Consider the following 25256-nt stretch of genomic DNA (forward strand, 5'->3'; position numbering starts at 1 on the left):
AAAGCTAAAAAATAAGAGAAAAATAAAATAATTTCGAAAGACGGCAAACCGAGTAACGCCCTGCATTTAAACAATATTTAAGATTTCGCGAAAGTTCCACTTCTTATCGTTATAATAGCGTAAATGGAGATAATTGGTCGGACCGGATTAAGAAAAACCAATACAGTGGGCTGAAAAAAACTCACACACAAGACAAGCGCCATAACAATGCTACGCTGTAGTAAATAATACTGTGACTTTCTGCAGAATTTTTTGTATACTTGTAGAAAACTACGTTTTCTATATGTAAGCACCTCTACGCAATAACTGGAGACGGAACACCTAAATTGAGTGAATCGGTTCCAGATGTACCAAATAATGACGAGGTTCATTTATTACCAGGGTGTCGAACCGGAACCGGAACCGAACCGAAAACCGGAACCGAACCCGAATTCTTGCCCAGAACCGGAACCGAACCGGAACCGTATTTTTTTCGCCATTTTAGAACTGAACCCGAACCGGAACGAATCGAAGGAACCGTTCCGAACCGGTTCCGGGGCCTCAAAAATGTGATTTCTAGTTTTCCATTTCGGTACCCTACGTTGCGTCTGAAGATATTTTGCCACTCGCCAGACAGAACCATGAAATATTTTGCGTTGTCTGCAGTTCCCAATGCCCATCATGTTCTCTTCTAATTATTGCCCCCTCAATTTAATGTAAAGTTGTCCGTATATGCTATCAGTTTGCGTTTGGTACTGCCCATCCCTGCCAATTATCTTTTACATTTAGCATAACTTAAGTTATAACGCATATTACGAGGCAACATATCATGGAATATTCTTCAGGGTTTTTATCTACATGGTGTTTAAAATCGTGTAAAGTTTTCAATGTGTTGTTAATTCGCATGCATCCCTGTCCGCTTGTGAAGGCCTTCAGGGATACCATCAACAATAAATCCATATATTCCACTTATTCTAGTTTGAATGGGCAGTTATATACAAACAGCCCTGAGACACAAACACTCGCAGTTCTCAAAATTAACGTCACTTTTTCTTGTATACAGTGCCGTTGTGTCCTTTGGTTACTGATCTAAGAGAGCATGAGATATAAAAAATGGGGAATCCTAATTTCCACTTTTAAAGTATATTTGATAGCATTTTCATGTAATCTTGAATCTGCTCAACCTTAATCTTAAGCGGGGGATGGATTGAAGTCGATTAGTGCGGGTTAGCGGGTAGACTGGGGTAGACTGAATTAGTTAGGTGAGTGAAAAAGCTAACATGAATTAGTGGGACTGGTGTGTTGATTAATTTGGATTAAAGGAATTAGCGGGTCAGTTAAGGCGGATTCGACGGTCGGACAAAACATGATATCTTTGGGGTCCATGGCATTTGGAAATTTTGCAGCGTTTTCCTTCTCGACCATTCAGGAAATTTTGTCACCCACAAAGTAGCCGCAAAGTTATGTGACGACCGCCTGAATGCTATAAAAGGTCTTTCTTTATGCCCGTATTGCGCTATTATATTGTTGCTATAATAAAATTGACATCTCGCAGATTGCCTAATGCATATTTTATATTCATCAAAGGGTTTTCAAAACGTGTGTATATATGAGGGGAGACAGTTGTAAAAAACTAAACTGCAAGAAAAAAGGGAGGAACGATCAACTGGTTTGATGCAAGAGACGCCCGATAGAATTCTTCAATACCTTCTCTTTCTTTGTGTTACCGTTCTGCAGCCTCACACAGGTGTAGCATCTCAACCCCCGAACACAGCCCCCTCTAAGCTGAGGAAGCGGCGATAGCACGTGCGCTTAGCCAAAGCGGCGCCAAAACTCTCATAACAGACTCTTAGCAGGTGTCGCCAAACTTTGCCAACGGTCGATTGCATGTTACAACACTTCCGCATGTTACAATCAGAGACCACATACGAGATCAGTCACGATTGTATGGGCACCAGCTCATACTGGCATCCCCGGCAAACAAGATCAACAACCTCGTGGGTCGAGATTTGACTCGCTTAGCCAACGCTGATGAAGCCCGGCCCGAGTGCATGCATCCTACAGTCACAGACCAGGGAGTTACTCAGCACTATGGCCTCTTCCATAGAACGTATTCTTCCCCGCACAAATCGCTACCGATTAACCAGGAAAGATTACTCCGCACCCTGTGGGCATACACCTTCCCACACAGCACCATACTTCACCTCTTTGACGGGACACAACTCTCTCCATTTCGTTGCTTCTGTGGAGAGCCTGGGAACCTCATACACATAGTAGGCGGCTGCGTCAAGTGTGCCGTAGATCCATCCAACCTCCACGGTTCCATAGAGAATTGGGAGACAGCCATGGCCAGCTCCGGCCTGGAAGATCAGTTGCTCTTGATGGAAACGGCTGTCGATTCTGCCCCCTCGAATGAGGACGCCTCTCTGAAACTTTGTCTCGATTGAATTAAACTTCTCTCTCTCTCTCTCTCTCTCTCTCTCTCTCTCTCTCTCTCTCTCTACAAGTGATCATTACTGCTGCTTGTGACTTCACTTGGCTATCATCTTTCCTAGAGCCCAATCGCTGTCACCGGTCGCTGAAAAGCCATTAGCCAGTTCCTATCTCCGGTGGTTCCCTATCCAATGCCGTCCTATACACGCCGTCCAATGTGTCTTTATAGCCATTGTTTCTTTCTAACAGCTCTGTTAGGAGATAAAAGATGAGCAGAAGAAAATTTTTCTAAATGCCACCTGCCACGCTTGGCAGCCGGCGCCACATACTCGTCACACTACCATAGAAAACTCCCACCTCCCCTCGCGGGAACCCCTGTGTAGATGCGACGCATAGGCGGAGCGGCGAAGGGACCACGTTTTATAGCGCGCATAACGTTGAGGGGACTGCGTAAGCCGGTCCCAGTCGATGACGACTTGGCGTACTTGTAAAGCGGCGTGGACTCTAGGTGTTTGAGCCAAGCGTGGATGTTGCTCGCCGGAGAACGGCACACCGGTTATATGCGCAGCGCGCCCGAAGGAGAGGAAACCGCGGAAGAGAGAGTACTGCCCATGCGCCGGCCCCAGCGCGTCTGCCGCGGCTATGACGCAACGTGCCGCGGCTATGACGCAACACAATCCACTTTAATCCAATCCACTCCAAATCCAATCCAATCCAATCCAAGCCAAGCCAAGCCAAGCCAAGCCAATCCAATCCAACTTAATCGAATCCAATCTAATGCCCCTCGCGAGAGAGTGTTCGCTATCGGAGAGGAGAGGGGGTGAGAGGCAGAGAGCGCAGATGGCGCGGCGAGGAGAATGGGGGAGGGGTGGACAACGCCGACGACAACGACGACGACGACGCCGGAGGGACAAGGCGAGTGAATCATATGCTCTGCATCTAAAACATTTTGCAGGTACAGTTAAAGGAGCTCTTCAACACTTTAGATAAACTCGCCGCGGTGGCTCAGTGGCTAAGGCGTTGCGCTGCTGAGCACACAGACGCGGTTTAGATTACCGGCCGCGGTGGCCGCTTATCTGGTGGAAGCGAAAAGCAAAAACGTCCGTGTGTCCGAAATTTCGGCGCACGTAAAGATCCCCGTGCAGGTGGTCAAAATTAATACGGAGCCCTCCACTATGGCGCGCCTCGTCGTCGGCGTTGCGTCGGTGCGTTAAACCCAAAAATAAATAAATAAATAAATAAATAAATAAATAAATAAATAAATAAATAAATAAATAAAGCAGTAAATAAATAAATAAATCAACACTTTCGATAAACTCTTTCACTCTTCTTCGCACCTGGAAGCACTGCGAAAACTATAGCTATTGCCAGCACAGAGCAACAGTGCGTGATTTGCTCGTCGCTGCGGATACACCTTCCGTTCCTGCTTCGCTTTTGTGGCTTTTTTTTAAGTGGCTATCAAATGCGTTCTATTCTGCAACTTAAGGAAAGCCGGAAAACAGCCCCTACTCCGCTGTAGTGACGTCATTCAGCGGTCGAAGAACGCGAAGACCGCGAAGGAGAGAAAAATATTTTGAGCAAGATTCTATGTTACCTGACGAGGAGAGAGCAGTAATTTTTGGCTGAGGCACATTGCGACCCCATAATCTAATGTGTTGGTTGACTACTTTCTGCAAGCACTCAAGATGTAGAAAAAAGTTGAAAAAATTGTTGCAGGGTCGCATTAGTTTGGCGAAGACAAAATATTTGGACAAAGAAACCTTCATTATGACTGTTTTTATGCCGACTTGATAAGGAAACAAAAACGGAGCACAAAAAACTAACAGAAAACACACGCCTGCTTTTTTTCTTCGAACTCGTTTGAACCCGTTTGAACCGGTTCAAACCGGTTCGAACCGGAACGGAATGATGCTCTGGAACTGAACCCGAACCGAACCCGAAAGGCTTGAACCCGAACCCGAACCGAACCCGAAAAAATTCCGGTTCGACACCCTGTTTATTACAAGGGCGTTTGGTAACCCCTCATCATATACGCAGGACTACTACACCAAATTCTATAGCCTCTATAAGCCAATACCTTGAAACTTGTAAGTTAGGGCCAATAACTTGTCAATTACGTGCGATTTGTCGCATATCAGCAGCTCTTCAAATGGTTTGCCTCCTGAACTTTGTTCACATTGTTTTGTGGTCGACATTGCTGCAACGTATTACCGGCAGTTATTTAGAAAAAACGGCAATAGAATAACCTAGTGCCTCGAAAAATTGAGGAGGACTCGGGTTCGATTCCCGGCCGCGGCGGACGCTTTTCTGATCGAAGCGAAAAGCAAAAACGCCCATGTGTACGGGATTTCTGCGCACGTTAAAGATCCTCAGGCGGCCAAAATTAACCCGGAGCCCTCCACTACGGCGCTCTTCATCGCGTGCGTTGCGTCGGGGCGTAAGATGGTATGCTCGTAAGTCAGTGGTCGTAAGTAAGTCATCAAAAGAAAATTGAAACCTTTCTGCTATAAATCTGCACACAATATAACGGGTTTTTTCAAGCAGGGTACACACTTCCCACGCCTTTTAAATACAGCTCTGACGAGGGGGCTTGGGCATACGTCTAACGGCACATGTTACCCCATATACAGAAGTAACATTGAAAGCACTAAGGACTACCTCGTAAACATCGTTACTGGGCGTGACGTTAATTCCGCATATAACTTCCGTCTATTTCCCGTGATGTAATCACCCGTGTGGTCAACGCAGTGTTGTGCAACGAATACAAGCTGTGAAGTCCATTTGTTGACACTGCTTAGTCACCGGGCTATCTGCGACAAGAGCCCAAGGGATGCTTCAAAAACAGCCGGGTTACTTGACATAAACAGCCGGGTTACATACATGCACACACGTTTTGTTTCATTCCAGTAACAGTTATTAGGGGAGATGCCCCTTAGGGGCTAGGGCTGTTGGCGTCTCCTGCCATCGTCGTCGTAGCCTTCGTTCGTATCACGTAGTCACGGTACTAAAACATCGGGAAACTCATTTACGCATCGCGCTAGAATGTAACGCGTACTAAAAAACACCGGGACACTCGTTTACGCCTCGCGCTGGAGCGCTTGGTAACGCGTACTAAAAACACCGGGTCACTCGTTTACGACTCGCGCTGCTTCAAAGACAAGAGACTTTTACCGCAAAGCTGTATACCTTTACCCCCCAACGGTTTCATTTCCGCGGGAAAAAACGCCAAGGCACCAAGAATACACTTATACGCTGCATGCTTCGCCACTCCCCAGGTTTCACGTTTGTGGAGATGGCCAGGGATTTTTTTTTGCTCATGGGGCTTGATTTTTACTCATGTTCAGCTCCTTAAAAGCTACCATGACGTTATCTTCAAAAACCCCTCACGGTATTTCTGGGCTTCCTTCAGCTGACGATGATACAGTCAGGTACTGCGAGGAGCAGAGTCATATGCACTCAAAATCTGGTCATCGTCTTTGGTACCACCCGAATCTAGCTGCATGCCTGGTCTTAGGCCCAAATTTTAAAACCTTCCTTACCTTACCCCATTTCCTTACCTTACTGAAGGAGCCCTTCATGCTCCCTTACAGTAAGGCTACCTTGCGGCTCCGATTCTCATTTTTAAAGCCTCCCTCAACCTTCCTTACCAAAGGGCGCCCTTACTCCCATCAAGGAAGCCATTCGTGCTCATGGGTGCGAGGGTAAGCGCAATTTGTTCTTAAAATGTGCCTTCATTAGCCGTGATAGGCATGCAGTTTGTCGTGTTTTACATTTATACGGGCATATATATTTAATGTTAGCGTATTGCGCAGTTCTTGAAACAAGTTGTACCGGTCGGTTACTACAGTTGCTTGTGAGTCAAATCTAGTCTGGCAACAGTCTCACGTTGATTTTTGTCAACATCGCATTTAGCGTCGAAACGTGCGAGCCAACGTTTTGTGCGAGCGTAGCGCCAGTGTAACCATGCCCGGGAAAGTGGATTACACAGAAGAAAAAAAAAAGAACTTCTCCAAGGACTGGTACGAAAATACAAAAACTTTGTTGAGTGCAACAAGAGCAACGCCATGTCGCTGCAAGCAAAACCTAAAGTGTGGAAGAGACGAATACAACAGCATGCCCCTGAGCACGAGGTCGCGGGTTCGATTCCCGGCCGCGGCGGCCGCTTTTCTGATGGAGGCGAAAAGCAAAAACGCCCGTGTGTACGAAATTTCGGCGCACGATAAAGATCCCCAGGTGGTCAAAATTAATCCGGAGCCCTCCACTACGGCGCGCCTCATCGCCTGCGTTGCGTCGGCGCGTTAAAACCCCACAATCAATCAACAACAGCATGCCCAACGTGTGCCCGCGTGATGTAAAACAACTCCGCGTCATTAGCGTTTCCTCTTTGTTGCGTTTGGTAGCCGACGTACTTAGGGAACAGGCGCAAGCACACCGCCTGCGTAACTTCCCAGAGCCCATTGCTGACCGTGGGCTACGAAACGTTGACGAGGTCGCCGACCACCGTCAACCGTCAAAAGAAGTTCCAAGTGCGATAAAGTAGGTGTTCGTGCGATGAAAAATTGTGCTAGGGATCGTTATCAGCGCTTATTTAAAGGCGGCGATCAGATATCTGCCTCGATGCTAACACTACGCTGAACAGCCGCGCAGGTTCGCTGGTCCGACCGGTCATCGCGGCGCGCGGTGCGCCGAGCGGCCGAAAGATGGCGGTACCTGCTCGGAAGCATCGAAACATGCTACGGCAGATGTCTCGATCACCAATCTCTCAAACGGCAATTATAGCTGAAATAAACTTTCACATGCGAGAAAGGGGATGATACTGTGGTGAAAAGTTGTGTTAGGTATTGTCATTCGCAGTTGCACAGATAGCGGCGATCAAATATCCGCCCCGATGCTAGCGGTAGCGGAATGAAAACTCGTCGTCGCTGTATACGCCTCGAGCGCGGCCTGTAGGGGCGCCACTGAAATCCCCCTAGCGGCCCGTTTTGAAAGCAGCCGCGGGAGTCCGCGCCCCGCTCCCCAGTGCCGCCGCTGCTTTTGCGGCACGTTCACGACTGAGATTTACCGTTTGCGGGCGTTTGAAATCCATGTTTATGTGAAGCAGTCACTCTGTTCGCAAATGGAGCGTGTTTACGAGAGTGTAAATGTTTCTGACGCGATCTTATATTCGGTCTGTATAAGCGCCAGGTGTGTGCCACAGGCAAGCGTCGCGGAACCGGCCTATGCTGGAGCCGATTGTAGTTACACTGACCTGAATTTACTAACCGTGTCTCCGTAACCACCGGTTCTTCAGATGTTCATGCTACGGCTATACACTACGATTTAAATCGGTTTTGTGCGCTTACATAATCAGCGGAGCACTCATACCTGACAGCACGCCAGTTACGTTTGCCAATATTATACCTCAGATATTCATCACCACCATTTACAAGCCAGTCTGTGTTAATTTCGGGAATATTCAACAAAAGTACGATGGACAATGCATAATTATACTAGGGGATCAGCACACGACAAATAGTCGTTTTGTCGTGAGGTGCGCCCCCGCAGACCTTCATTTGCTACATATATCCTCTGCGAGCAGCGCGGAGACGGGCTTGGACTATAATACGCGTCCGCGACTAAATGCTTCTTCGAAATATCGTCATATGGCACAGGGAGCCTGCAGAATAAAGCAGAAACTGAAATCAGAGGGCCCGGCCTTATCACATACCACACTCTTCCAACGACACCTTTCATCGCTTAATTGTTGAACAGCCTACCCTGTACATTTCCAAAAATGCGGCCGCCGTACGATCAGCTCTTCGTTGAAGTAGAAAAACAAAAGGAAAGTGAACGCGAGATTTGTGTGTGGGATAATACTAAACCGTTCATTGCTTGATTCCGCTCCGCATTTGTACACAGCGTCCCCCTCCCCTCCCCCCACCGATGTCTCGCGAAAAAGCAGTGCATTTCACGTATGGTTGGTCTAGTGAACTCTACTTGGCTGAAGTTTTGACGAACGTCTTTAGCATGTCAGAAGCTGCACTGTTTTTTTTTATTTCTGTTAGAGCTATTATGTTCTTAATTCCGCACTTGCACAGCATTTTTTTCCCGTGGTTTCATTAACTTGCCTTGGTTCTTGCTATGGCGTGCGTGGGCACATATTTAACGACGCACAGGCTTGGAATTTTAACATTTTCGCATGGTTTATATTCTTATAACAGGCATTAGGTATTGTCCGGGATTGGGTAATCACATCCCCGAAACACATTTTTCTGCGACGTATATATTCGAAACGAAGCCGCGTTTGTTGTCCACGCTGCAAAGTGAAGCCAACCTCTCATTGTGTCAGTATCAGGTCTAAACGAGGCGACAGTAGAATTCATTTGTGCCTGATGTTTTGGAGGTGACATGGGTGATATGCTGCTGCCGTCGCCGACGCCCGGAAGAGCGGCGACGAAGCGCGCAAACCGCGTCGCCGGGTAGCTCTTGCAGGCGATCGCGTACTCTACAAAGACGCAGTTGCTTTTTAAGTGACCTAAGCGTACTCTTTGCCTATAGACGTCACCATAACAAGTTTTTTTTAGGGCCCGGAAAGGCGAAAAGAAGCGAAACAGAACCAAAACACTGCACGAGCCCCTATCAGCCACGCAGCGCAAATCCCGTCAACGCCGCGGAGAAGCGGCGGCAGGCGGCGCAGCGATCGCGAAGCTCGAGGCGTATAGCTCCATCGGGTTGAGGCGGTCTCGCGGCTGCCTCATCGTGAGCGATGGATATCTGTACACGTCGCCGCACATGAAGTCGTCCACCCGCAGGCAAAACAGTGCAAAGTCCGCCCAGCTGTCGTACGAAGCAATAAACTCGGACGCCATAGCCGTCGCGTTCCTCCCGCAGCACCGCCGGACGGAGCTCCCAGCGTTCCGCGCGGCCTAACGAGGCGTGTGCCGAGCGCTGCGGAGAAGTGTGCGTCCAGTTGAAAGAGCGGGGTAAGGTCGCATCAAGGTAGCCCGCGAGCGACCTTGCAGTAAGGAGACATCAAGGCCCAAATTTTAAAACCTTCCTTACCTTACCCCATTTCCTCACCTTACTGAAGGAGCCCTTCATGCTCCCTTACAGTGAGGCGACCTTGCAGCTCCGATTCTCATTTTTAAAGCCTCCCTCAACCTTCCTTACCAAAGGGCGCCCTTACTCCCGTCAAGGAAGACATTCGTGCACATGGGTGCGAGGGTAAGCGCAATTTGTTCTTAAAATGTGCCTTCATTAGCCGTGATAGGCATGTAATTTGTCGTGTTTTACATTTATACGGGCATATATATTTAATGTTTGCTTATTGCGCAGTTCTTGAAACAAGTTGTACCGGTCGGTTACTGCAGTTGCTTGTAAGTCAAATCTAGTCTGGCAACAGTCTCACGTTGATTTTTGTCAACATCGCATTTAGCGTCGAAACGTGCGAGCCAACGTTTTGTGCGAGCGTAGCGCCAGTGTAACCATGCCCGGGAAAGTGTATTACACAGAAGAAAAAAAAAAAAAAAGAACTTCTCCAAGAACTGGTACGAAAATACAAAAACTTTGTAGAGTGCAACAAGAGCAACGCCATGTCGCTGCACGCGAAACCTAAAGTGTGGAAGCGACTTTGCGACGAATACAACAGCACGCCCAACGTGTGCCCGCGTGATGTAAAACAACTCCGCGTCATAAGCGTTTCCTCTTCGTTGCGTTTGGTAGCCGACGTACTTTGGGAACAGGCGCAAGCACACCGCCTGCGTAACTACCCAGAGCCCATTGCTGACTGTGGGCTGCGAAACGTTGACGAGGTTGCTTCTCAAAATCACGCGATTCCCAAATTGGATGCGCAAACCATACCCTCTAAACAACCGCTCACAGACACACACGCGCGAAAAAAAAAAAAAAAAAAAAAAAAAAAAACCCACCCCGCCGGGAATTGACCCCCAACTTCAGCACACGGGCGCGACGCGCGAGAGCACTGCGCCACTGCCCAAATGGCGCTTCGTTGCCAAATAGCCTGGGTAATAGATGGAGGCCCATCCTTCCGTGTCATACGTCAGTGTTTACTAGCTGGTTTACACAATTCCTGGCTGGTAAACTGAAATTTCTTAAATAGCGCTTGCACAGCAACGTTCCCCGAAGCCCCCACAATAGCTTATCGCCATCAACTCCGCTGCTTCGCGAAAGCGCTCGCAATAATGTGTGTGCACGGCTGCCGGCTGCGACTGCGATTTCCCACTGCGGGGATAGTGCTTGCTGTACTTTGGTTTTACGTTTCACATGAAAAACCTTGGCCGATGTTGATGCCTTATTACCCAAATTACCCTACGTAACTCTTCTTCTGCACGAAACTGACCTTACATTTTCTACAGGCGAGCCGATCGCACACGCATTTGCAGGTTGCAGCTCCGGGGTAGCGGCGTCGCCGAAGAGCACGGCCGAAGCCTCGAACGCCAAAATACGGATTGCATTAGAACTAGTGTTGAGTTGTATGGGCTTCGTGGACGTTACTGAGTTTATTACACTCCAGAAACTATCAAAATAGAGCCGCATTCATTGCGGCACGAATGTTGTCGGGGAGCAGTTTTCGCTTCTCGGTCGATTCCCGACGACGCGTCCGGCGATCGGTCGGACGACCCGTTTTGTTGGCGTCTTCGGTCGGCGAGTCAGTCACACTACGGCGACTTTCCATCGGCCGACGTGTTTGTGGCGCCGTCGGCGTAGTATGACAGCGCGGTCGGTCAACTCGGCAGTTGGCGGATGGTTTGGCGACTCGTCGGCGTCGCCGTCGCGTCGTCGTCGCCGTCGTGTCGGCCTAGTGGGAACGCGCCTTAACGAGGCGTGTGCCAAGTGCTGCGGAGAAGTGTGCGTCCAGTTGAAAGAGCGGGGTAAGGTCGCATCAAGGTAGCCCGCGAGCGACCTTGCAGTAAGGAGACATCAAGGGAGCGTTTCGTAAGGAAGCCTCAGTAGGGAACGTTCCAAAATTGAACTAAGGCCTCCTTGCGAGTTCTAAGGCGACCTTAGTAAGGTAAGGAAGGTTTTAAAATTTGGGCCCAAGGGAGCGTTTCGTAAGGAAGCCTCAGTAGGGAACGTTCCAAAATTGAACTAAGGCCTCCTTGCGAGTTCTAAGGCGACCTTAGTAAGGTAAGGAAGGTTTTAAAATTTGGGCCTTAAATTTACTTTGTTGTGGCAAAATGTAGTCGAACGTTTTCCTTAAAATGTGCATGACGTCAAAATACAAGTTTGGTTCGTTGCAAAGACTGCATTGACCCAGTAACAACGATTCCAGGTTTTAATTCACATATTACGCAAAACTGTTGAATCAGTGGCAATCCACTAGTCATTTCCTCTTCGGGTGTTTATAACGTCACAGGGACTTTTTTGAGCGTTTGGCTGCCGCCGACCAAAGCTACACTCTAAGCTGGGTAACCCTTAATAGAGGTATACATTTTCGAATTTTTGTAACCTATAATTTATAAGGTACAAATGTAACCTATATCTTCGTAACCCTTATATACGTATACACGTAAGGGTTACTCAGTTATCGGTTACTTTGCCGCTTTCAGCATGTATACCTTTATATAAGTTACATCTACCGCCCTCCAAGGTCACACACCTGGAAGGTGTCATGTTGCGCGCCAGGCGCGCTTTCGCCGGCGTCGCTGCGGCGACGCCCCAAAGGCGCCTTTCCCGCGTGGTAAACAAATATCGCGTTAGTGGAAGACGATATGTGCGACCATGCTGTCCATTGCGCCGTCTAAACTTTTGCGTCGGGTGTCTTTTGTCCGTCCCTTGAACAAACTGCCGGCCACACTGCTGCGGCTAAAAGAGAGGTTACTTTTATAATTCCTAAAATTGCGGTACTAAAAAGCTGGAAAATGTTGTCTTAATACATATGCATTGCATTACCTGTTCGATAATCGTTACCAAGGTTGTCACCCAAAAATCTTTGTGAGTATTGGCAACGCTTAAGTCTTATAAACAGGCATAACTAAATTTAATGTTCGCATCAGCTTTGTGCCGTTTAAGAAACCAGAATCAAACATGCATGATAGGTATTTTAATAAATTGCGGGTATAAATTTTAGCTTTAGTTAAACAACATTAGGCTTTAGTGAAACCAAGCTTTAGTGGAAACATGCACTTGATAGCATACTTCAAAAGGACGCGAAAGTTATAACATAGCCTTAAGCCCAAAATTCTTGTCTGACAACTTAGGCCATGATTATCAAAAGAGAATTGCAGTACATGCACACATATTTGCGCATTTAACAGGAGCACATTTTAAAAAGTTTGGCATCAGTAGTTTTGAACATTCACATTTATTATTATGAAACACCTGTGGGCTATTTATTAAAAAGCAAACTGCGAACCACCGTAATGTAATTATCGTTCCTTAATGAATATTAGACGAGTGCGGATTCCTGGGCGAACTGGTGTTTCCTATATTGCTTTAGACTTCCAAGTAAAACTCGGTTTATTCATATATCCTTATTTAACCTATTTAATAAATGTTACGTGAACAGCTTCACAAACATGGCCAAATATACAGATTCTTTACCTCAATATTTGATGTATGCAAAGTATTTCAAATTGTTTGGTACTGCAATTGAACAATTTCAGACGAATTCGAGTTTGAGCTACATATATAAGATGGTTCTCAGAGGTGCACTTTCCCAGTACAGCGTTATTGTCATGGTTCCCCACAGAAAAAACACAGAATGTGGGAAAGTAGAAAGAACATTTATTACAAATTCACTGTTTATACAAAGCAGTGTTTATGGCTATGTTCCCTGCATTCTCTGTTTCACTGAGAGTCTAATATTACACTGGAATTCACTTGTCTTTACGAATCCATCTTTACACTTCCCTCTTAGGTACCTCTTTACAGTTCCACCTGAGTTGTGATTCCCACGCCAAGTTATGGTTTTTTATGCAGCACTAACAACTTTCTAGGCCAATTGTAATCTGTCTTTTGGACAAACTTTAAATGGGATCTATAATTTCCTGCATGAAAAAAGGCGCTTGGAAACATTCAGAGATAAGCTTCGTAATTTACGTAGTACACAAGCAGGCACAAAATCAAGGCACGCTGAAGATTTCCCCGAGGTCATCTGAATGACTTGTTCTCTGCTGCCGCAGATGGAGGTATATATGTGAGGGGCCGTCACTTGGATTTCCCCACCTTGAAGAGCCATCTACAGAAAATTTCAGAAAAAGAACAAATCCAGTGTACCATAAGCCCCTCAACCAAATCACAGGCATGTGAAGTACGAAAACTATATTGCACGAAAATGAAGACGGAGACCAGAGAATGAAATGAAAGGCCACACCAGAGAAGGAGTGATTTAGGGCCTTTCAAATAATTTCACATCATTTCAGTAATCGTTACACAGAGTAATTTGGCCTCATTGTTCACAACAACGCGAAGCCACTATAGTCATATCGGCCAACCTTCCCGAATTTTAATCGTGCCGTGTTCCTGTTTATCTCGCGAAATGTTTCTGCATGCTCACCCAGAACAGGCAGAAACTTTGGGCTACGAGATAAACTGACATACGTTTGCAAAAGAGAAAGCAAAAACATTTCCGCACCTTCATGTGGAATCACTACTACACGCAACAGAGCGAACGTCGCCCTAAACCCAGGAAACGTGCTTTCACGATGCTGACGCCGTCTGGGTCACATTTTTCGCTGTCCTTAAACATCTGCCTCCGCCCCCCCCCCCCTTGTACTGGCAGTTTCATTTTGAACGAGGATCCCACGTGGAAGTTGAAACGTTTTTCACTTCAGTAAGGTGTTCTTCTACCGGTGGTTTCTTCCTCGGATATTCGTAAAAAGGAATCGACAACTTACATTTTTTCTTCGTTGAAATGTGTTGTGGGATAGGATACATCTAGAACTTGCACCGATCTTCAAGTGGCATTCCCGGGAGGTCTGTACCTGTAATGAATCAAAGGGTTACTTGGGTTAAAATTTAATAGGCTTTAGAGCTGGGCAGTTGGTATACATTCATAATGAAAGAAGACCCCAAACTTGACAAGACGAAGAAAAGAACACATAACAAGCCCTCACTAACAACTGGAGCTTTCTTAAAGAGCTCTTTTCGAAAAAGAGTTCTTGTTGGCTCTGCAAACACTGAAAAACTACAAAGCTCCATGCTGGGGAAATCGTTATGTGAATTCATAAAGTTCATGTAGTAACGAACTGATAGAAAGAGTCATTAAACATGAGGCGAAATAAGATACGAAATATAACATCATAACACTTGAAGTAAGGCCTCGCATTTTTACAAGTGAATCATACTTTTGTCTGCGCAGGCCTGGGTGCCATCTTTACAAAGAATATTTGAATGAATGAGTTTTAGTTATTGCATTTTCATACCGTTGTTTCCACGGAAATCAGACTTCATTTCAACTTGTGTCATACGCAGGGGAGTCCTGATTGTCAGCTCAAGGAACACTGCCTGCAAGAAAAACAATGGTGCTCATAAGTCATAGCATAGGTAGCCAGATGCAACCACACTTTTCCAACAGCCAGGAACCGATGAGGGTGCAGCACCCATTTTTACACCTGCACTTGTCTCTGTGTAATTCGTCACAATTTCTGTATCATCAAAAAACAACAACAATCAAGCAGCCTGCATGCTGGCTCATACATACCACCATTCTGTAAATCGCTTTACTGCACTACACTAGTATAACGCGAGACAACCATTTGCCCTGCAATACCACGCGAATAAATAAACGACTGATTTGTGCGAATGGGAATAATAAACCCACTTAACATGGTGACAATGCCCCGCTACCTCAAAAAGACTAACACCAAATTTACCCACTCAAGGAAAAGAATGACAAAAATGAAGAATGTTGTAGATATAAAAACTTTTTATCGTGCGGTAAGGCAAACTTTCACAAAAAAAGAGGCTTGCGCTGGACAGAAGTGAGTTTAGAAATTTCGGGCAGCATTTAGTGGACTACTTTTCTGCAGCACACACCTTGTGTTTATCCGGGTGTATTACTATAAGACCAATAAACTAGACACCATTCCGAATATATGCAGCGAGAAAAATGAATATTTCCCGATAGCTGAAACAAAATGATAATACCCAGAGAATAGCGCGATAATATAAGACTTTATTGGGAAGAAAGTGCGCCCGATGCAGCCAACAGCGTAAACAAAACGCTGAACACATGACGAAGGCGCGCAGAGCAGAAAGCAGGCCACGAGCGCCGTAATCTGTTTAATGTACGGGCTTTCACGATCGTCCGCTCTAATCTGACGCAGCGAACGCAAGCCCGTGATTTCATTCAATTGCCGTCGCGGGCAACAGAAAACGTCCAGCGAAGCAACCAGTCGGGTAACGAAAATCCCTCTCGAATGCTGCAATTTCAAATTGAAAAGCCCCCAGCGAAAAGATACATCCAATGAAAACACGAAAACCGTTACGGGAGTATACTCACCGAGTTCGCTTTCACTGGCGCCGGGGCATCGGTCCAACATGCGAACTTGACGCTGGTCGTAGAAGAACGGGCCGTGTAGCGCTGCCAGTCACAAATGGGCTCGCCGCAGCCTCCGCGACTCACGCCGACAAATAAGTCTTGTAACAGCCATCCTCGCTTCTTCGTAGGGGTATCACAGCGGTAAAAAGGCTCGAGTGGCGCGAAAACGCGGCCACCGGACCTGCGGGCGCCGCCATTTCTCTATATCCCGTCATGCAACAGAGAATTCAACGGCCGCCTGGAGAGAAGGCGCGACGAGCATCTCTTATAGGTTACAGGGCGTTTTATAGGTTACAACGTAAAGGTTACATGACAGATTTTGTTGATGTAACCTATAAATCATAATGTAACCTATAAACCGCTTTTAACTTCCCGCTTGTAACCCTTAGAATGGACTGGGATGAAGAAAACATCAAAATGGATCCATTGTAACCTTTATTTTATAGGTTACATCCCTTTAGAAGTTACATTATGGGTTACCAGGATTAGAGTGTACCGCCAAGACAAATGACTGTGGAATTGTGGTGGTGCTACCAGTTTGTTTCACCGTATCACTTGAATGTTAACGTGCTGCTACCACCATGATATTTTGTTTTAGTATACCCCTATTACGACTCTTGAAGATTTCTTAATATTGGTGTCCGTCTCTCTTATAAAACGTCATTAGGGTGGAATTACTGTTCGGGACCAGAAGTTACCAAAGGCTGGTTCCTTCAATATATACAAAGTTGTATTTTGTCCCCCCCCCCCCCCCCCCAAAAAAAAAAAAAAAAAAACCGAATGGTGAAAAATATAATGACGTGTTGTTTCTAACTTCTCATGCCAGTTTCACTATCAGATAGTGAAATTCCGCGTCAAACTGGATCAGTTGGGGCACGATAGTTGCGTGGCTGTAGCTACGGGTTTCTACGTTTTTGGGGTGAAGTCGAATATAGGGTCATCGTGAAGGATGCCCAACGCTATTTTTCAATAGCCGGCCTCGAGAAGCGGCCGTAATTCTTTTCAGACGCAAAAAGATAGAGCTGCCTTTATCGCAAAAGTTCGACTGACAAAATATGTAATTATTATCAAAAAGTTATCCTGGTCAATTTTTTGTATACATTCAGAACCCCGCATAGTTCCACTGAATTACAAATGAGAATTACTGGCTGAAAATACCTACGAAGGCGGAAGTTTGCTGCAACACTTTGTAAACAATACCAAATTCTTGGTTTATGTGCAAGACCCACGGTATCTGTAGACATTGACTAGGACGCACGCCCAACGCCGATTCATTTGATAAAATCTGCGCTTATTAAAAGCGCAGAGAAATTTTGCGCACCACGCATTTTTTGGCTAGTGATATAGGGATCATGGACTGGTTGGCTGGATTTTGGGCTTTCTATAACTGACTAGCCTGCAAAGGGTGCACCACTGCACGAGCGCTCTTGTAGCGGTGAAACAAACGCTAGTATTGCTGTGAAGCACATTTGTCTACTCCTGGCCCTACTTGCACGCACAGGGAATGCACTGTTTGCACTCGCACTAGATCATTTCCATCCGTCATTTATCCGTGTGGATGGATGCCTGTGATGTAATAGCAAGTATATCTCACAATCTGAAGAGGGTTTGGCGTTCCAAAATAATCACTGCACATTAATTCTGGGGTACTTTACATCCTTAATAGCAGCAATACCCTTCGCTGCTTTATATGTGAGATGAGCCCGTCCTCTTGTCGTTATGCGAGTAAAATGTGTTTTTGCCAGCTCCCCTTCGCGATTTGCTAGCATGACTGCGATGCAGAGGTCTTTTTATTCCACTTCAAATGTTATCACTCGTACTACACGAACAATACTTAATGAAGCGCTCAATGTTTCCCAAAGCATGTGCAACGTGGCTATGTCTAGTGGCATAAAATTGATAAATAGTGATAATGAAGTAATTACATTGCTTATGACATAATTAGCACAATTTATGAGCAACCTTCTCATTCGGCGGTTTCCTACGGAGCACCGAAATGGTAAGTAGCTTTAGTTTTCAAGAAAAATAAAATGTACCTGCTTGATTTAACATTATTTCTGGCGTGTAAAAGAATAAGAAACGCAAAAAAAACTATTACTAACTCTCGCCGCTAGGAGTTCCAAACCACGTTTTCTTAGGGGTATCGCCTGGGCCCTAGTCAGGTTATTTTAACAACTTTTAGCCCAGGAATCCATGTGTATCCATCTAGATCTTTTTAGTAAATAAACTGAACTGAACGATATAAGCAGTGAAACTTTTCAAGCAACATTATTTGCCCAATATAGCCAAGGCCCATCCACCCTCGTGATACGTGGCCAATTCATTGAAATATCATATTTCTCTTCGTCGCCACTTCTTTCATCATTTTCCGCTAGAAACCGTCAATGGTATCTTTTTCGCCAATCCACCAGGAATAAAAATGTGTAAAGTTCAGAAATAATGAAGCACACGACACGCAGTTACACTAAAAAAATGTAGTTTTGTTGCGTCATCACGCCACGCAAAATCATGGCCTAGTGCTGCGGTGTGTTGAAGTGCGTGCCGTGAATGTTACGCTGGTTATACCGAGGTTATGCTGGTTAGGTTTTGGGGAAGCAAACCTAAGGTGTTTAGAAGACTTGTGCAGGCGAATCCTTTTGAAAATTTATTAATCTCTCCAAACTTTTCGTGCTAAATTAGCAGTCGTTCTATGAACAATCCAGCTTTAGGACATGAAGTTTCTACTCTGTTTTCATTACTTTGATTTTATTTATTTTTCACGAGGTTCTGATGAAAATCATGGGAGAGACCTTGTATTTTGTTACAGTCCATGGATTTTGTGTATGTAGGGATTCAGTCTACCTCCTTATGCACTGTAAAGAGAAAACACCAAGGGACTGTGGGGTATTTTTGTTGCTTTTTTGTTGCGAAAATACTCTTAGTAAACCTCTACCCTTGCATGAAAACCAAGGTTATTAAAGAAGAAGGCTTGTTCCAGTTTCTGACCGAACGGTATTAGTTTATATTTGGTCACAGCGAAATCACAGCATACGAAAATGAATTTCAGTCTTGAACAGGTCCAACGCTGTAACACGCATACCGAGTACGAGCTATTCCCGGCCGCATCGTCAGGTCTCCTGGAACGTCGTAAAGATATATTTCCGGGTGTGTTGTTCCCCATTCCCGAAATGTAAAAGGATATATGTATAGCAAAATATTGTACGTGGAATATAATTTGTTTTTACGGCTTCTGCCAAAAAAATAATCTACTTTAAAGCAGTATATTCCAATTGGTTTCAGCAGAAAATGAGTGAAGGGAAGTTTAAGATGGAAAGATTTATGGCAGGACAAATACGCATCTTCTTTACATACACGTCATCCTTGTGGCCACTTTTTTTGTTATCCACTGTTATGAAGATCGACAATGTGTCATTTAATATGAAATGCTATTCGTTTTTCGCGGCTTGTCAAGGATGTGCCCAAAACAATAGAACTTGGATCAGCGCAAAGTGGATTACAATCATTCGAACTCTCTCCATGAAAATGAATCATGCCATTGTCAGTGATTCGTCGCGAAACAAAAACCAACGCGGCTTACAGCACACGGCCATTTTTTTTTTTTTTTCTTGAGCTTGATTTGTGTATTTCTTTGTCGGACAGAAACAGTAAGGTGCTATCTTGGCATTACAACGCGACTGGTAAAAACAGGGTATCACGTAAGAGTTGTCGTGCTAATATTAAGGACTTCCAAATTTCTGAGGTATGCTTAATTAAAAAAAACATATCATCGCTGTTACAGATAATAACTTCAGCGGTGCGTGTTATAATATAATAGGTCTGCGATGAAGAATTGTGCTTCACTGTAAAAGCCTTAATGTTTGCAACTTTACCCTTTATTCTGCTTGCCATGTTTGTTTGCCTAAGCCTCATTTATACGTGTCATAAATCCTCTAATAAATAAATAAATAAATAAATAAATAAATAAACAAATAAATAAATAAATAAATAAATAAATAAATAAATAAATAAATAAATAAATAAATAAACTGCTATATTTAAAGACAGAGAAAAAATAGGCAAGTCGCATATTCATCATTCAAGGAACTACGCAGAAGTGATAATGTGCAGTACACGTTGGTCATTGTATGGCATATCTGTCAAGGAAAAAAAAAAAAAAAAGATAGCCCCTGTCCTCGAACATTCGTTGCGTTTTCCACATAATATCGAATGTGGTTGCACACTTCGCATATACGTACTAAATACCTTCGTAAACAGCCTAAATGCGTTTATTATTACTATACAATGCTTTTACGTCTCGTCTGGTGCATGCATTGTGGAGCAAATGATTTACTGCTTGGTTATGTTAATTTTGAGTCGACATAGATACGCAGCAATTTACCGGTAATCCCCCCAGGGGATAAAAAAGAAATATTTTGTGATTTTGCGATCCTTCACTGTGCATAAAGCCTATTCGTGTGCACCTCAAAAAATGGGAGGAGCCTCCCGGGCAACAACAAAAAAATGTGCTTGAATACACCGTATGGACGTGGTTGAACAACGAAGCCAAGTGAGTGCACGATACAATACACTATTGACCGGGTCGCAATCTAAACGAGAGAAAGAAAGAAAGCACCACTGTTTGTATTTTGCGGTTTAGTATTCTTCTTAGTTAATTGGCACAATAAAACACGAAAGTTGTACAGTTTTATCCTAGCAGACGAACTCTGGCTGCGTCAGTTTCGCTGTGGCCTTTTGATGCGGACGGGATTGTAGGAGCGACGGGTATATGCTATTAGTATTGAAGCTTCGACTAATGGTTATCCATGATACCTGCCAAAATAAAAATTATTGCAGGTCGTGTACTGGTTTGAGCGAACAACGCCTTATAATATTTTTTGGGATAGTTCCGATGAAACACAAGTTACAGCCGCTTTGGCAGACGGTAATTTCGTAAGTTTGCAACTTACAAGTAAATGAAACTCTGAGTTATGACTGAAGAGGCAAAAAAGCAAAACAATGCAGTAGGATTTCTTTCAAGATATATCTACATTACAATGAGAGCTACAGAGAATTCGGGAAAAGATGGCTCTGCCACACATCATTTCGTTTAGTTGGTTAGCCATTGAAGGTGGTGATTTACACTGCCATTGTTATGCTAAGTTAGAATTCGCAGTGTTACGGATACTCTTATCTTCCAGTTTAAGCCTGACCCCGTCGGACTATCCCTCATTGCAAAAAAAAAAGGCAAAGAACGAACAAAGAAAACTGAAAAAAAAAAGAAAAAAAAACGAAAGGGGTACCTGTGAACGCAACGTAGATGATGGGGGGGGGGGGGGGGGGGTCTGTGTATATAATAGGAGCACCAAAATATGTATGGAAGCATAAAATAACCCCTTGAACTGCCCGAAAATTAAGGATAAAGAAAAATCGAGAAATAAGTTGCCAGTTGCCATCATGAGGAAAGAACTATGTGAAATTGAACGGGAACTGCGGACAAAAAAGCGTAAATAATATATAGACGAAGGATTTCCTGGTGGCATTTTAACTTTCATTATTCAACTTTGCTTTCACTAACAGATAAATGCAATAAGTACACACAAAAAAACAACACACTCCACAAATGCTATCACTGCCTTGCGGTGATTACGAGAAGGGAACCGAACAAAACATAAGTAGCTTTGCGCGCAAAACTACAAACACGAGAAGTATTGCCACCCCCCCCCCCCCCCCTCCAAGGAAAAAAGCTAAACAAAAAAGGACAACGGGGCTCACTTCAGACTCTGCGAGAATTCACTTGTTGTAGGAAAGCACATTTAAAATTTGTGCTCTCCAAAAAAAGGTCCCACCATCTTAAAAAGTGCTTTGATGTTTACAAACTTCCTTTTTTCGTCGGAACTATAAAGCATAGTGAAAGTAAGCTGCGCACTTCAAAATGAAAACTCAATTAAAGTAAGAGCCAATTGCCACGCTGCAGCCGCTGCGGCACCCTCCTCCCTTCCCCCCGTCGCGTACATTTCCCTCTCGGCGCACCATAAGTGAGAAGGGCCCCCATCTACGGAGGAGTGAGCGCCGCAAGTAAAAATTCATCAAGGTCAACGGGGCCATTCTCCGAGGCCACCACGACCATCGTCGCGAGAATCTGAGGAACCCCTCGCGGTGCCCATAAAAATCCCAAACTCCGCCATCTTTGGAGTGGGAACCGGGGGCCGGCGGGCAGACTCAGCGCGCGAGAGAAAGGAGGAGAGAACGAGAGAGAGAGACGGCGCGAGCGAGCGAATGAGGCCGAGAGCGAGGAGGGCGCGGAGAGGGGCTGAACGCGAGCGAGGGAATGCGCCGAGGCGTCGCGGGAAAGCGCGCACGGAGGGCCCAACATGGCGGATCGTCGGCGGCGAAGCTCCGTGTTCTCCGGGCGCTCCATCGGCGACGGCCTCACGTACCGCGGTGAGTGGCGATCGTAAAACGTGCTCGCACGCTTCTTTGAGCCTCGTCAAGCTGCCGTCGCGAGCCTTTTGTCTTTCGAGAGCCTGCGCCGCCCCCCGGGCTCGGCCCGCTAGACGCGCGTTCCCCCCCTCAACCCGTGCGCGTCTGCTAGCCGTCTGCGAGATTTAGGCCTAGCGAGACAGAGCCGTCCGCTGGGATGCTGTGCTTTTTTGATCGAACGCGCTGGCACGCACGCAGGCGCGCGCTTCGCGCGCCAGGCTTGACGCTGGCGCAGTCCAGTCCGCGCTGTGTTTAGTTTCCTCCGCACGTCACGGGCTTCCCGCCGCAGCACACCTCCTTCCGCGTGAGTGAGCGCGTCAGATTGGGCACTTATTGCGCCTTGGTAGCAGTCTTTATTTGGGCGCTGGGACCGGACGCCCGAATCCGCGCTGCGCGGCACTGGCGGGCTCTGCTTCCGATGCAATTGATAGGAGCCCGCGCTGGGCGTTTGGATCGTGCGCTGGCGCAGGAGCGCTGTGTAGAACGCATGTGTAGCGTGCGCTTTACAGGCGAGAAATATTTGGCGATACCCATGCTGTCCGAACCGCCTAATTCATTTCACAACTTCGTGAAGTAGCAACGCCTTCCCTCAGAAATTTAATCAGATTTTAAGCTTATTAAATCGAACAGCACCGTTTTCACTAAATTACGAACACGTTGTTCGGCTAGGACTCTCCGTATTAAAGAAAAAAAAAATAGAATGGCGGTATATTCTAGCAACGACCAAAATATTACTACAGATGCACATTGTTGCCTGAGCGCTTACTGAATTTTCTACGGCTGCTTCTACTGCGCACTGGAAAACGTTACTTTATGCCGATTTTTGAAAGTGACGGGGTGGTTTTCCGCTCGATTGATATATATTATTTCCGTTTTTCGGCCAACGTCAGCTGAGTATTAAAGGAAAACACTTTTCATCCGTCTAGTGCGTTCGGAACCCTTTCTATGAATCACAGCGATTTTCGCGAGGTCGCTTCGGAAACCCTCGCGTGACTTGCCAAGCTCCGTCCTTGATTTCCTGCCGCATTTTAACAGCCGCCTCGTAAAAGCACACGGCTCGGAGGGTTCGGGGGGAAAGCTCGGCGCTTCGGCAGTGCGGAGTTATTTTTCAGGCCGGCGTGATTCACTACGTTTGATCCTCTCTAAGTGCGCTTCGCGCCGCCCCAAACGACGCGAAAGGGTCGTTTGCGAAGAAAAGTAACGCTCCCTCCTCTCCCTCTAATCGCAAGAGAAAGCTCGTGGCGGTCGCAATCACGTGTATCTTCATACAGATTTACCCCTTAGCTTCCTATCATTTTGTTATACTTAGCGTTTCGTTAAAAAAAAGAGAAAGGAAGCAAAGGGTTTAGGCAAACAGCAATGCTGTTAAAGGAGGGTACGAAGACAAGAAATGCAGATTAAGCACCGAGTGGTGACGGCGAATGTGTGCTTTAGTGACGGGGCCGAGGCTTTGTGCACGTCAATCCTTGCGCGCCTTACTTGAGTAATTCCTTGGGAAAGACACTTTAAGCGTCCGCACCCACGCCCTTTGGAGAAATCCCCGCTAATCTCGTTCGATACTCGGGGTTTCGTTCGCTCGCGTTCGATACGCTGCACTACCTGTACGCAGCTGCGTTTTAGAAGCAGGGGGCGACCGGCGGACTAAGCAAAGGTCCTTGGACGTCAGTTTTGCAAAGGCTGTTGGGCGTGATCGGAACGTTTCTATAGTCTGGCCCAACTTTTGTTTCAAAGATTTTTTTTCTCTGTATATTTTCGTAAGAATCCCGGCTGAATTTTTCATCTCCATCGTCGTTTTCAGTGTGGTTTCTCTCAACAAAGGCGTCTGTCTTAACAAAAGAGAGAGGTAAAGACCTTAAAAATCTTGAGAATATTTAAATGGCGGTCTTACTCGGCGCAACATGTTCTTATACAGATCCTCAGCCGCGACGAAACTCGTTAACTAGCGGACTGAGTCGTAATTCGTGCAGGTGGTGACAACCGCGCCCTCTGGTTTTTAAATGTTGCAACCGCAGGACCCCTCATCGATCAGTATCATAACATTGAGATTCCACTGGGTGGAGCGATTCTTTGTGGTTTAGCGGGGCTCGCTTAAAGGGTCGCATGTGTCCTAAATTCAACCGAACCACTTTCCTTTGGTCTTTGTCGCTGCTGACAGTAATTGGACTTTTTTAGGGCTTTTTTCCTTTGCCCCTGCAGTCGTCAGTTATGGCAGCCTTCCGCTTGCTTCCTGGCCTATTGGCCATATATAGGAACCGAAAGTTTCAGTAAGATTTCAGAAATAATTTGGTGCAACCCTGGAAAGATTCAGGTTTTTTTTATATATTATCGCGGGATTTCCACCCAGAATTCAAGTGTATGATTAGGCTCGAGCTTCTTTAAGAAAAATCATAGACAAAACGACGCCAGGGTGAAAAGAAAGTCTGTATGTACAATTTCCAACAATATCTTGGCCCCAAAGTTAGGCGTAATCAATTTATACTTCAAGATTAAATTTACACTGTCTTTAAGCTTCGTGTTTAGAGTTACCGCAATGAACCACCATTAAGCCTTTCCTTCTACCAGGGTACAGCCTCGAAGTGTCAGCAAAATTCTTCCATATATTCCTCTAAATGCGTGCGGTTACAGTCAGCTTGCATTGGTAATTAGTATAGGATAGTCTAGAGGGCGAACTGGACAAAATAAATATTTGAAAAAAAAAAACAGATTTCAACGTAAAGGTCCTCGTAACCAATAAGGAGACAATGGCGTCCGCCCGAATAACCAAACAAAGACAACCACGTTCATTACTCTAGTTGTCTAGTTAGCGCTCCAGTCTCATCCTCTCTTGCCGGTCGCTAATTGTTATTCATAGGGAAACTCTTTCACTGGTTTCGGAACAGGCTGCAGAGCGCCCGTTCTCCCG

At 45.7% G+C, this 25256-nt stretch overlaps 2 long non-coding RNA genes across 2 annotated transcripts in view; one reads left to right on the forward strand and one right to left on the reverse strand.

The window, feature by feature from the left end:
- Positions 1 to 12871: 12871 nt before the first annotated feature.
- On the reverse strand, positions 12872 to 16076 carry LOC144180389 (uncharacterized). The gene is made up of 4 exons (XR_013324392.1): positions 15857 to 16076; positions 14778 to 14859; positions 14250 to 14336; positions 12872 to 13591 (listed from the first exon to the last, which is right to left on the reverse strand). It is a non-coding gene; the product is annotated as an uncharacterized LOC144180389 (long non-coding RNA).
- Positions 16077 to 22236: 6160 nt separating this feature from the next.
- The window catches only part of LOC144180391 (uncharacterized), a 61785-nt gene continuing 58765 nt past the window's right edge, over positions 22237 to 25256 (forward strand). Inside the window, exon 1 of the long non-coding RNA XR_013324393.1 lies at positions 22237 to 22315. This is a non-coding gene — a long non-coding RNA (uncharacterized LOC144180391). The remainder of the gene's footprint in view (positions 22316 to 25256) is intronic.

This window comes from Haemaphysalis longicornis, unplaced genomic scaffold, assembly GCF_048455015.1.
Source record: "Haemaphysalis longicornis isolate Haplotype H1 unplaced genomic scaffold, Haemaphysalis longicornis Haplotype H1 scaffold_4, whole genome shotgun sequence".
NCBI lineage: Eukaryota > Metazoa > Arthropoda > Arachnida > Ixodida > Ixodidae > Haemaphysalis > Haemaphysalis longicornis.